Here is a 13,221-nt window from a genome sequence, read left to right as displayed (position 1 = left end):
ATTATTTATTAACAACTACAGTGGTGTTGTTTGTGACCCCTTTTGAATTTTCAATATTTCTGCATAAATATGACCTAAAACATGATCCACCCAAGTCCTAAAACTAGATAAAGAGAAACTGTCATGACCTCGTTGCAAGGCACAAAGAGCCTCACAACGTGGATCATGATCATTAAGGAAAAGGGGGAAGAAGATAATCCAATCAGGGATTAAAACAAGCACCCAAAGACACCCACACCCATGATCCCATCAACACCTGAAAAGAGGGACGTCAGAGGGGTGAAGATAAGGAGCACATGGTGCCCCGGAGAACTCAACCGTTGCAGGAAGACAAAGAGGACACCGGGGAAAACGCCCACGCAGCCATCAAGGATCCCATCAAGAGGGATCGGGGCATTGAGGGGTGGGGAAGCCCGGGGCAATACAGGAGGGTATAAAAGGGGCACCCCCACACTACCTACCCCGTTCCCGTTTTTCGATCTGTCAGCTATCATTCCAATAAACCAGAAATCCTTAATACCCATTAAGTGAGTCTGTGTCTTATTGCGAAGAGAGGCTGGCCCTGACATAAAAACGGGAACCGCAAAAAATTTTTTTCCACCTGGTACCTATCCAACACGTTTGTGAGGGACCCAGCCAGGCATGGAGAACCAGGAACCGAGGACGCGCAACCCTTCGGCGCCCGGCGACGAAGCCCCGCTCTCGCAGGGCGGGATGCAGCTGAGGTCCGGGCGATGCAACGCCCCGGTAAGTATGGGACCCAGCTGGGGGGAAGCAGCGGGGGAGGGACCCACCCCGGCGCCCCGGAGCCCGCGAGGCACCGGGGGCGAGACGAGGGGACCCTCTCCAAGCCCACAGGCAACCCCGGAGGAAGCGCGAGACGAACCGCCACCCTGGGCGCTCGAAGGCGAGGGCGCGCCTGGCACCGCGGCGGGATCGAGGGACGATCCGTCCTCTACCACGGCCAACGGCGAGGGCGAGCGGAGCGGCGAAAACCTCGGCGGGAAGCCGGGGACGGCGGAGAGGCTCGACGCGTTGGAGGAAGGGATGCAGGCGGTGCGGCAGATGCCCCAACAGCTGACGGCGGCACAGGGACTCTGCGACGGAGGCGGCGCAGAGGCACCCCCGGTCGAAAGGAGGCAGGGCGAGCGGGGCGGCGGTGACGGCGGAACCCGACCCAAGGAGCCCAACCGACGACCTGAGGCGCACCGGGAGGCGAGACGGGGCGGAGACCCAGCGGACGGCGGCGACCACGGCGGGACCCGACCCCAGGAGGCCACCCAACGAGCGGAGGCGCGCCCGGACGTGAGACGGCGGGACAACCTCGGCGGCGGCGGCGTCCGGCCCCAGGAGCCCACCCCACGACGGGAGATGCGCCAGGCTGAGAGGCGGAGGGACGACCCGGCGGGCGGCGACGGCGACGGCGGAGCCTGGATCCAGGAGCCCGACCGAGGGAGAACACCCCGCCCTCCCCCCCGAGCGATGGGACGACGACCTTGCGAGGAGCCCCAGAGAGAGGCACCAATGCCGCAAGAGAACCGGAGACACCCCGACCCGCAGCAGCTCCTGCAGAGCCCGAGGCACGACGCAGAGGGGGCCAGGAGCCAGACCAGGACACCCGCCAAAGACTTTGGCATAAAGTTCGATGGGGACCCCTCGAAACTCTCCTTCTTTTTGACTAACGCGAGGTACTACCTCGAAGAATGGGGTCCCTGCTTCAGAACTGAGCGGGGCAAAATCAATGCCCTGGCCATAAAATTAAAAGGACGGGCCGCCGATTGGTACGTCCAATTGTGCCAATCAGGCGCCCGGGCGCTGCAGGACAGCACTGAATTCCTGCAGGCACTAGAAAGGCACTTCAGGGACCCCCTGGAGCAAGAAAAGGCAAAAAGGGCGCTAGAGACACTTAAACAAAGCCCGCGCTCCGTGGCTGAGTATGCCATGGAGTTCCAAGCCCTAGCCGGAAAAGTGGACACTTGGTCTCAATCGACACTGATTGAGAAGTTCAAACATGGACTCAACTTAAATGTCCTCCGGTGGGCACTTGGCCGCGACAACCCCAGCTCCCTCACGGGGTGGATCCAGCTGGCAGCGGAAGCGGAGAACGCCCACGACACGTTCCTCCACGCAAGGAGGGAAACGCAACAGATGGAGACAGTGAGACCCCCACGCACCAACGCAAGGCAGGTGAGGGCGAGACCCCAACCTTGGAAGGAGGAACGGGACAGACGCTTCGCAAAAGGGCAATGCTTCACGTGCGGCAGGGAAGATCACAAAGCAGCCGCATGCCCCAAAACGACGCCCAGAGAGAGCCCAAGGAGGGCACAAACAGCACCAACCCCAGCGCCAAGAAAGCGACCAGCAGCAAAGGGGGAGTACCGACGCAGACACGGCCCCTACAGTTCAGAGGAGGAGGAAAGCAACCCCGATGAGGCGGCGGGAAACGACAACCACCTGGCCTAAGGGGCGCCGAAGGACAGGTGGAGGACACTGACAGGCGCTTCGACAAAGGGGTGAGTGAGGAATGCCCCACCCTCTACGTCCGTGTCACCCTCACCCATAGAAATAAAACCGAAAAGGTCTGGGCACTCATTGATTCGGGTTGCTCCAAAAGCCTCATGCACCCTGACCTGGCAGCCGCACTCGACCTCCGCTGCTATCCACTTCAGCACCACCTGGTGTTCTCGCAGCTCGATGGATCTGCAGCGGGAGGGGGCCCGGTCACCCAATACACCGGAGAAACCGCGCTACGGCTCGGCAGCCACGAGGAAAAATTGGCTTTCATCGTGGCACCGGTGGGGCAACCCCGACTCATACTGGGGATCCCATGGCTCGTGCAGCAAAACCCAGTCATCAACTGGAGAACCAGAGAGATTAAGTTTGCTGACGGGCGTTACCAAGCACCTTCAGGGAACAGGGTTCCCCGAGCAGCCATGGGGGGGGCGACGACGACTGTGGAACACAGAGAGACAGCACTGCCAGAGGGACTGCCGACCAAATACGGGGATTTCGCCGACGTTTTCGGTGAGAAAGAGGCGGACAAACTCCCCCCCCACAGAAAGACGGACTGCACCATTGAACTGGTCCCGGGGGTACCCCTACCAAAACCAAAAATATATGCTATGACCCAGCGAGAGCTAGCTGCATTAAGGGACTTCATAGACAAAAACCTGGCGAGAGGTTTTATCGAGCCAGCAAACTCTCCAGTGGGAGCGCCAGTCCTCTTTCGCGAGAAAAAGGACGGGGCATTGCGGCTCTGTACAGACTACCGCGGATTAAACGCAGCAAGCATTTCAAATAAATACCCCTTACCCTTAATAAAGGACATTTTGTCCCACTTGGTAAAGGGTAAGGTATTCTCCAAACTGGACATAAGGGAAGCCTATTACCGCATACGGATACGGGAGGGGGATGAGTGGAAGACTGCTTTCAATTGCCCATTGGGGGCGTTTCAATATAAAGTACTCCCATTCGGATTGGCAGGAGCACCGGGGGTATTCATGCAGTTAATTAATGAGGTCCTGCGTGACCACCTTTTTAAGGGGGTTTTGGTTTACCTGGATGATGTATTGATCTACACAGAAACAGAACGTGAGCACGAACGCTTGGTAAAAGACGTGCTCAAGAAACTTCGCAAGGCAGAGCTGTTTGTAAAGCTCTCCAAGTGCGAGTTTCACAAAAAACAAATTGACTACCTAGGGTATAGGATTTCTGCTAAAGGGATAGAAATGGACCCCAGCAAGGTCCAAGCCATCCTGGCGTGGGAACGCCCACGCACGAGGAGACAGCTGCAAAGCCTCCTGGGATTCACTAATTTCTACAGGGGGTTCACGCCCAGGCTGGCAGAGACTATATTGCCCCTAACTAACCTGCTAAAGACTAAGGGCTTGGGGGACACGCGCAAATCGAGGAACCCGGGGGCGCTACTGAATTGGACAGCTGACTGTCAAACGGCTTTCGAGAGACTGAAAACCCTCTTCACAGCTGAGCCAGTGTTACAACACCCCGACCCCACCAAGCCTTTTGTGGTGCAGGCAGATGCCTCCGACTTTTCCATCGGAGCCATCCTGCTCCAAAAGGACTCCGACAACCACCTAAAGCCCTGCGCCTACCTTTCCCGCAAATTCTCCGAAACGGAGCGGAGATGGCACGTATGGGAAAAGGAGGCGTTTGCAGTGAAGACAGCCTTGGAAACGTGGCGACACCTGCTGGAGGGGGCCTCCTGCCCCTTCGAGGTCTGGACGGACCACAAGAACCTGGAGGCACTCAGCACACCAAAACGACTCAGCCCGAAGCAGGTGCGATGGGCTCAGTTTTTCAGCCGGTTCAATTTCACGCTGAAATTCATACCGGGCAAGAAAAACTTCTTGGCAGACGCCCTTTCCCGACGGCCACAGGACGACACGCAAGCCTCCGACATCGTAGGAACAGTATGGACCGAGAAACAGCTCGGCTGCCCAGCTGTCACGCGGAGCCAGACAAGGAATCAGCGCACGCCAGCACGAACGGCGGGGAGCGAGCGGAGCCGACGCTCAATTTCACCGAACTGGCAACAAAGACTCACACAAGCACTACAGCAAGATACATGGTTGCAGAATAACCAACAACATGTATCTTTCAAAGACAACATCGCCTGGAAAGAGAAAGCCTTGTACGTGCCCGAATCACTGCGGGGGGAAATCTTACACAGAGCGCACGATGACAAATCTGCAGGGCATTTTGGGTTTGTAAAAACCCTCCACCTAACGAGGAGGCAATTTTGGTGGCCAAACCTCAGAAAGGACGTAAAAGACTACGTAGGCAACTGCCCCATATGTGCCACCACCAAACGTAAAGGAGGGAAACCCCACGGGCTGCTACAGGCGGTAGCCAGCCCCTCCCGGCCATGGGAAGAAATTTCCATGGATTTCATTGTGGACCTCCCACCCAGCCAAAGAAAAACTGTGATATGGGTGGTAAAAGACTATTTCTCGAAACAAGCACACTTCATCCCGTGCGCAACCATCCCCTCCGCACAGCAGCTGGCACGTTTATTCCTAACACACATATACAGGATCCACGGCGCCCCCTACAGGTTGGTGACCGACAGAGGAACACAATTCACGTCAAAGTTTTGGCGGGAATTTTTAAAACTAATCGGAACCAAGCAAGCACTGTCCACTGCGTGGCATCCAAACACAGACGGATCAACAGAGATCCTAAACTCAACACTTGAACAGTTCCTGAGGGCATTCATAAATTATCAACAGGACAACTGGGTAGACCTACTACCTTTTGCAGAGGTGGCCTATAATAACGCGGTACACCAGAGCACTGGCCACACCCCTTTTAAGGTGGTCTATGGAAGGGACTTTGTACCGATACCAGAATTGCCGCAACCTGAAACCCTGCCCTGCTCACCAGACGATTGGGCGGCACAGCTGGCAACAACCTGGCCTATCATTCAAACGGCCCTAGCAGACGCACAAACAACGTACAAAAAATATGCGGACAACCACAGGGCGGAGGCACCGAACTACAAAGTGGGAGATAGGGTCTACCTCTCCACTAAGTTCATAAAGACCTCGCAACCCTCGAAGAAATTGGCACCGAAATTCATCGGACCTTTTAAAATCATACAGGTAATCAACCCAGTTACGTTCAAATTGGAACTGCCTTACAATTTGAGACGGGTCCACCCAGTGTTTCACTGTGCACTACTGAAACCAACGAGCACATCCAAATGGCATACGGAAGAACCTCCACCCCCACCCATAATGATAGACAACCAACAACATTTTGAAGTAAAAGAAATACTGGACTCAAGAAAGCAAAGAGGAACACTCCAATACCTCGTGAGATGGAAACATTTCTCACACCCAGAGTGGGTCCAGGCACGACACGTCATGGCTAGACAACTAACAAGACAGTTCCATGAGGCATACCCAGAGAAACCTGCACCATAGAACATCTTTGGGGGGGCAGCATGTCATGACCTCGTTGCAAGGCACAAAGAGCCTCACAACGTGGATCATGATCATTAAGGAAAAGGGGGAAGAAGATAATCCAATCAGGGATTAAAACAAGCACCCAAAGACACCCACACCCATGATCCCATCAACACCTGAAAAGAGGGACGTCAGAGGGGTGAAGATAAGGAGCACATGGTGCCCCGGAGAACTCAACCGTTGCAGGAAGACAAAGAGGACACCGGGGAAAACGCCCACGCAGCCATCAAGGATCCCATCAAGAGGGATCGGGGCATTGAGGGGTGGGGAAGCCCGGGGCAATACAGGAGGGTATAAAAGGGGCACCCCCACACTACCTACCCCGTTCCCGTTTTTCGATCTGTCAGCTATCATTCCAATAAACCAGAAATCCTTAATACCCATTAAGTGAGTCTGTGTCTTATTGCGAAGAGAGGCTGGCCCTGACAGAAACCAGTTAAACAAATGAGCCAAAAACATTATACTTGTTCATTTATTTACTGAGGAATATGGTCCAAAACTACATATTTCAAATGGGTTCACAAACTTTTAAGCGGTACTGTGCATATCTGAAGAGAGACTTCCTGATCCTTCACTGCATTTTCATACTCATTACCATCAAGGAATAAATTAAAAATAAAACTTTTCTTCTATATATATTACATGTAATTCAGTAGATTAATTTTGCCATTTGAAATGGTTTGTTAAAACCAGATCTTAATATTCTGACTGCTTCTAAACTAGGTCTTTGAGGATGCCCCAGCGAGGGCCTTGAATGGAGCTACTGACCTTGCTTAGCCAGGCCATGACAGCCCTGAGGGTGGCAATCCAGCACTCAGCTTGGGTGGGATGGTTCAACCAAGGGGACCCCCTCAGCATAGAGGAGGAACTGAAATATCGCGTCATGGATGGACGGGCCTTTTGTTCCTCCTTGGCTACAGAGTGAGTCCAGAGACCTTCCTTCACTTGCCACTTATCTTTGCTTGGGCCTTTTGCTCATGAAACCGTGGCCCCAACTTCCAATGGCAATCGTGGAAAATAGTCTGTTGCTCCCTGAAAGGGATCATTTTAGAGTTTGATCCAGTGGAGACCAATCAGGAAGGACTTTGTAAATGTGGTAGATCGTCCAAGGAAAATGTTAATCCAGTCTGGAACTTTAGGGAACAAAAAGCAGTGTTGTGCTGAATGTATGAAAAAGTATAAGGGAAAAATAAATGGGAATTCTTTGCTGCCTGATGGAGGGGAGGCCACCAATTTATATGCCTTTTAAGAGAAATAGGAGAAATTAATAGGAAATGCATATAGCAATGCCTGTCAGTCTTAGAGTTCAGCCACCCTTCAAGTACCAGTTGCTGTGAAGCAGACAGTGGACGAGGGCCTTTGCCATCATGAATTTCTCTCTCTGATTCTCTTCCTAGGCTCCAGTGGGTGTGGGTGTGCCGTCCTGCACTGTCTGTAGAAGAATCCCACATGTTCCTCTGCACCTCTGGCAAAGTACTGCCAGCAACAGAATATATTTTTATTCTATCCCTAAAGTGTTAACGGTGATACCCTTCTTCTCCCCTCCCCCTCCCATGTTCCGCCTTGGCTGCTCTTCTCGCCCCTGGGACCTGCTGCTGCTGCCTCCCTCTTCTTCTGCCTGGCAGCAGCCGTGACCTCGGGCCAGGCTCCTTCAGGTCTCTGTTCCCCAAACTGCATCCAGCTGCTCGTTATCAGTGAAGGCCTCCTGAACCGCAAGGGCTGGGGCCGGAGTCGTCTTTCCTCCTGTGCTGGGTCTTTTGGGTGGACATGAATCTCTCTGGGGTCCTTTTGCTGAAGAACGGGGCAAAAATGCCACAAATAAAGAACACATGGCAGCTTATCAGGACAGCAAGCGCTAATAAATGGATTCTAACCCCAAATGTCCATTGAAGCCCCACTCCCAAATCAACGAGAAAGCCTCATGCAGCCCTTGGCCATCAAATAGGAGGAGGAAGGAGTATTTGGTATGTTCGCTGCCTTGAGTTATGTATAAAAATTATAAAGGCGGGATATTAAATAAATAAATAGCCCCTCCCACCACCCAGCCTTTAAGGAGGAAGGAAGGAAGGGTCGAATAGGGCTTGATGCTTGCTTAAACTGAACCATATTTGGCTTTTTAATGCCTGTTTCTCCTGTCTTTAACAAGCCTAAATGATCTGGCCTTAGAAGCATTGACTTCTGGATCACCCCTATCCATGCTTTTGTCATCCCTCTCAAATCTGAGGGAAGAGTGAGGGGTGGCCTTCACATGTGCTAAGATTGCCACATTGGGGGTTGGCAAAGGTCTCTTGGATGTTTGGGAACTACAGCCCTATCTGGAAAGCTCGGTGACTACTCCAATCTTTCATCTATCTAATCTCTCCATAATTTATAGAAAAAAGATGTGAGAGTAGTAATGTCTTTGGACTTCCCCCAATCCCTTTTTTTTTCTTTGCTTTGGCCAGGTTCCAGTTCTCTGGTACAGAACCAGTTTTGACAGACACTTTGCATAGTTTTGCAAAAAGATCATCCGTTTTAAATTTGGGTTCCTTAAGCACTGTCGGCTGGCCAGCACCCTCAATGTAGAGTTTTGTTGGCATTCAGCTTGTCATGACTGTCAACACTTTCGCTTCAGTTCCTCTGGTCCTTCCTGAGGAGATCAACCCTGGGACGGGCGGCTGCCTTGCATCTCTGGAAGCGCAGCAGATGCAGGCCCTCCGAGCCGCTCCGCCGGTCTTCCCTTGTTTCCTTGTCAGATAAGGGTCTGTTCCTATTGCTCTGCTAGACAGGTACCTGATCAGAGGCACTTAAATAATAAGTATTCTTGGTTTTAATTAGTGGCATATTCCATAAGACCTCTGTGACCCTTACAAAGGTTCTCCCAAGTGGGACTCCTGGTTGGTTTGTCTTTCTCCCACAAAAGGCAACAAGATGACTGCTTTACAATCTCGCTTAATATACTGTGATGCTGAAGAAGAGACCCAAAATATATTTCAAGAGGTACTGTAAATAAAAAGACATATTTTATGGGAACTACAAGCTTTAATTTGGGAAACCACCAAGTTATGTGACTTTGGTTTTGAATGGTACCGGAAAGTAGTTTCTAATTCTTTACAGATTTTTTTTTCCTTTTTTAATGTTCACAAAATAGACAGAAGGTGGTCAAATATTGCTCCTCAGACATGAAAACTTGGGCGTGATGGAAGAGGCTCCTGTGCCATTTATCAAAGTCTATTTTATACGCACAGTGGGTGCAATGAAATGCGTACATGAGATCTGTGTCCGTGGAGAGCATTCAGTGTTGCCAGCTTGAGTGCTCAGAAAATGCAAATTCCCTGAAGCAGAAACCCTAACTTGGCAAAGCACATCTGGATCCCATACAAGCTACCAAAAATAAAACCTTGCAAGAAATAAATACCATGTAAGCTTGTGCATGTGCTGCAACCATCAGAGTGAGACATCTTAGTTGAGAAAATCCTCCCCCCATCTTTTCAAGTGAGCCCAGACGAGTGGGGGTTTCCCAGGCCTGGAAGGACACAGGTCAATGGCAAGAGAAGGAGAAAGTCCATGTGGCCCCAAGATGTGCTTGACAGCAAAGGGCATGAGAAGCAGGAGGTTGCCCCCATTGTCTCCTGCACTTCCAGCCAGCTCAGCAGCCCATCTTGAAGAGATTAAGATGGCATTTTCTTGGAAGCAAAGCCGAGGCGAGCAGCAGTTGGAATGGGGTCTAGCGTGCAAGGACTGAAGCCCTGGTGTGGCCAAATGCTGGGGTTCCACCAGGCGGGAGATTTTGCAGGGCGACTTTAGCACCAGACTGGAGATCTTGCCCTTCATGACCCATTCTCCTGAGAGCTGCGTTCCTCGAAGTGCAGGGACTTCATTCTTGAAACATTTCCAAGGTGACCTGTGGAAACTGACTTCATTTTTAAAGCAGTTTGTTTTCTGTTCTGTTAAACATCTATAAAATAAAAGAGAATTTAGGTTCCTGAATGTAAACATTTAAGGCTGAATCAAGATTACAGGCATTTGAAAAGCACAAACCTACATCCTTTGGCCTAGCAAAATACAAAGCGTGCGAAGTTCATGACCTGGGGGAAATGCTGGAACTTGTCATTTTTAATAAACTGTTTTGCAGAAGTGGAAGAAACAATTCCATCGTGCAGTGAATGAGCTCCAAGGGATCACCAATAATTTGCTGGCCTTGTCTTGCGTGAGCAGAAACACAGTTATTTGTACAATATAATTGAAGGAAAAATTATATAAGACAATATAAACGCTACCCAAAATAGAAGAGGACAAAGTTAATTTCATTGTTTGGGAATATAAATGAATTCAAAAGTACATATTGTATTAAAATTTTAACAAAGCTTTGTAGCATTTTGTAAGAGGGCTGGGAGAATTGAATTCCGTATCTATCCATATCTATCTCTATCTCCTAGAAAAATTATTCCTATTGGCATTACAATTTAATTGGCATTTTTAGGAGATTTTTCTAAGAAGAAAAATAAAGTCAAGAAATAGTAAAAGGTAGTAAAATAGGTTGAATACTTTTTATATCTAGTTAATAAATTATACATAGTCTTCATCATCATGGATACCAGGGCAGGGCAAACATTTTGCCTTTTTCTTTAAAGAACTGCAACGATTTTCTTTGTCAGTAGAGGGCGCTATGGCACCAAGACTTCCCATCGTGTCTCCCTCTAGTGATAAAAAAGGCTGCAGCTTCATGGTCTTGTTTAGAGAAAAGCAAACAAGCACACAGAAACCTCAATAGCTTTAGTCACCATGAGTTCAGTAGATGGGCAAATTTGTGGGAAGTGGCTCAAGGCAGCTGGGAAGTCTGGACAGAGGAAGACATGTTTGGTACTGTGAGGGTGATGGGAACCAAGGAAGGGATGAGAAAAGAAATATCCAGAGGTGAAGCAGGGAAGCCTCTGGGTAGGGAAAGAGGGTCAGCCACACCCAGGTTCGGTGCGAACAGGTGGAGAAGATGGTGGGAGGCCAAGGACCATGTGCGCGAGAGGCAGCGGCTGGACGTCATCAGACAAAATAGATGCACAGGGCAGGCAAGTGGAGGTGGCTGGAGAAATCGGGGGCCAAGGGTAGGCGGAGAGTATCCACAGTGAGTTAGATGTGGATACTCTGCATCATTTTACAGGCAGCTGTAAAATTGGGTATGAAAAGTAGCATCAAGTGAAGTTAATGGCTGGAGCTGGAAAAGAGAGTTGTGGGAATGGGAGGAATGGGGAACTCTCAGACTCCGTCCAATAGTCAGCTGGACAGATTGCTTTTCACTCCTCATCTGGCTATAGAAACACCCTTTGCTTTGGGTATAAACAACAGTATTGTGTCCACATCAGCAGGTAGAAGTGGGGAAACCAAGTCATGTCCTGTTTCTTCTTTTGCATTTCCACCCAACTGCTGTGATGGGAAGAGAGTCTTCTCTGCCAGCTCCAGAAATGGCTCTGGTCTCCTGTTTTGCGGAATGGAGTTGGGTGGATTGTGGATCCTTCCTCTCAGGCCCTATTACAAAAACGGTTCCTCTTGCCTCCTGACATTGGACGTCAGAAGTATGAGAGGAGAGTTCAAGGTGTTCTCCTGCCCAGGACAAACCTGTCCCTCCCCTCTTGGATGCTTTCTTAGGATTCATCACTGAACTTCAGTGGCTTGCTCTGGAAATGCTGGAGAATCTCCAAAACCAACTCATTCTTTTCTTAAATAGGACAAAAGAAGTGGACCTGTTCCTGGAGTTTCAGATTTGCTTTGGAATTGTCGTTTCAGGTCTCTGTACGGTTTTGAACTTTCCACGGTCAAGCAAGCACCCAGAATTTTTAGTTTGCATTACAGTGTTCTTAGGAAGGGCAGCTGAAGTAATTTATCAGAAGTATAAGATAGCCTCACGCCTTGGAGCCCTAATTACCAATCTTTACTTCAGTTGGTCTTATGTCTTGGATCCCGCTTGTTGAGATGTGTGGCTATGGAAACTAAATAAACAAACAAACAAAAACCCCTTGTTTCCAACCTGAACCATGACCTTGACTAGCCTTGCATCCAGGATCCTTGGTTCTTGGGTTTTGCCTGAGACACTGACCTGTTTGTTTGCCTGGCCTGTTGCTTGAATGTTGTGTCTGATCTTCAGAGCGGTTTTAACCACATTACATTACATTAAAAAGAAATCTTGCTCTGAAAAGCAGGTGTCCAGTAGGTTTCATTTGCCCACCATCTCTTTTGCACTTTGACATCTTCTCCCGATCCTGTTGTTCAACTATTGTGATGTGAGTTTTTTTGCATTTTAAGAATAGAAAGCACAGTATTTTATTTTAAAAGAATGGTTTTTAAAATTCTGCCTGCCCCTTTGTTGGTGTTCCAGCATCACTTAGGGCCACTTTTGTCCTCAGAGAGCCATTTTTAAGGGAAAGATGATCTAGTGCCCCTTCCCTGATACAGTGGCTTCCTTTGGCTATTTCTCTGAGACAAGAGCAGGCTACCTCATGTTCCCCAGGTGTCTGGACTTCAGTTTTCATGATATTGACCAGCAAGGCCTGTGACCATGGGTGCTTGACGGGAACTGGACATGGCCAGATGTGGAATGAGCAGGGTGCCTATCCCCCTTGCCCCCCCGAAGGGCTGCATTCCCTGCAGACGTAATCCAGCCTGAACAGCTAATGAACGGGCTGCTTGTGTCATTTTCTAACAGTCTGTGGGGAAGCAGCGTGAAGCTTGGAAAATGAACCAAGGTAAACCAGTTTCAGAAGTCAGTCTCTTGCCCGACTGAAGCCACCTGCTCTCCAAAAGGCTGAAGCAGGCAGGCAGGCAGGCAGGCAGGGCTACTTTGCACAAAGCCCCATAAAAGTCTGTTCTACATTTACCATTGAGAGAAAAATCCTGGCAAAGTAGCAAAATATTCTCCAAATGAACTACTATAAGTTTCTCCATCATTACATGAGTATTGTTAACTTTGCATAGATGCCAACTCTGTATTCAATAACACCGACTTTCTCTCTAGACAGAACTGGAGAAAAATTGCCCACATTCCATAGAGCTGCTATAAGTACCCAAACAAAGCATTTGGGGCCCTAAGCAAAACACGAGTTTGAACCCTGAGGCCTGATCTTGAGGTGTGAGAAAGAAAAGGAGTGAAGAAGGTCCGGGGCTGGAAGGCTGAGCTGGTGGACTTTGACTTGACCTGCCTGCTGAGCCGGTGGCGATTCTCCCGCGATGGGACGAGGTGAAAGGTTACTAATTAGTAGGAGAA

Source organism: Candoia aspera, chromosome 8, assembly GCF_035149785.1.
Source record: "Candoia aspera isolate rCanAsp1 chromosome 8, rCanAsp1.hap2, whole genome shotgun sequence".
Lineage (NCBI taxonomy): Eukaryota > Metazoa > Chordata > Lepidosauria > Squamata > Boidae > Candoia > Candoia aspera.
Note: the sequence above shows the minus strand (reverse complement) of the source record.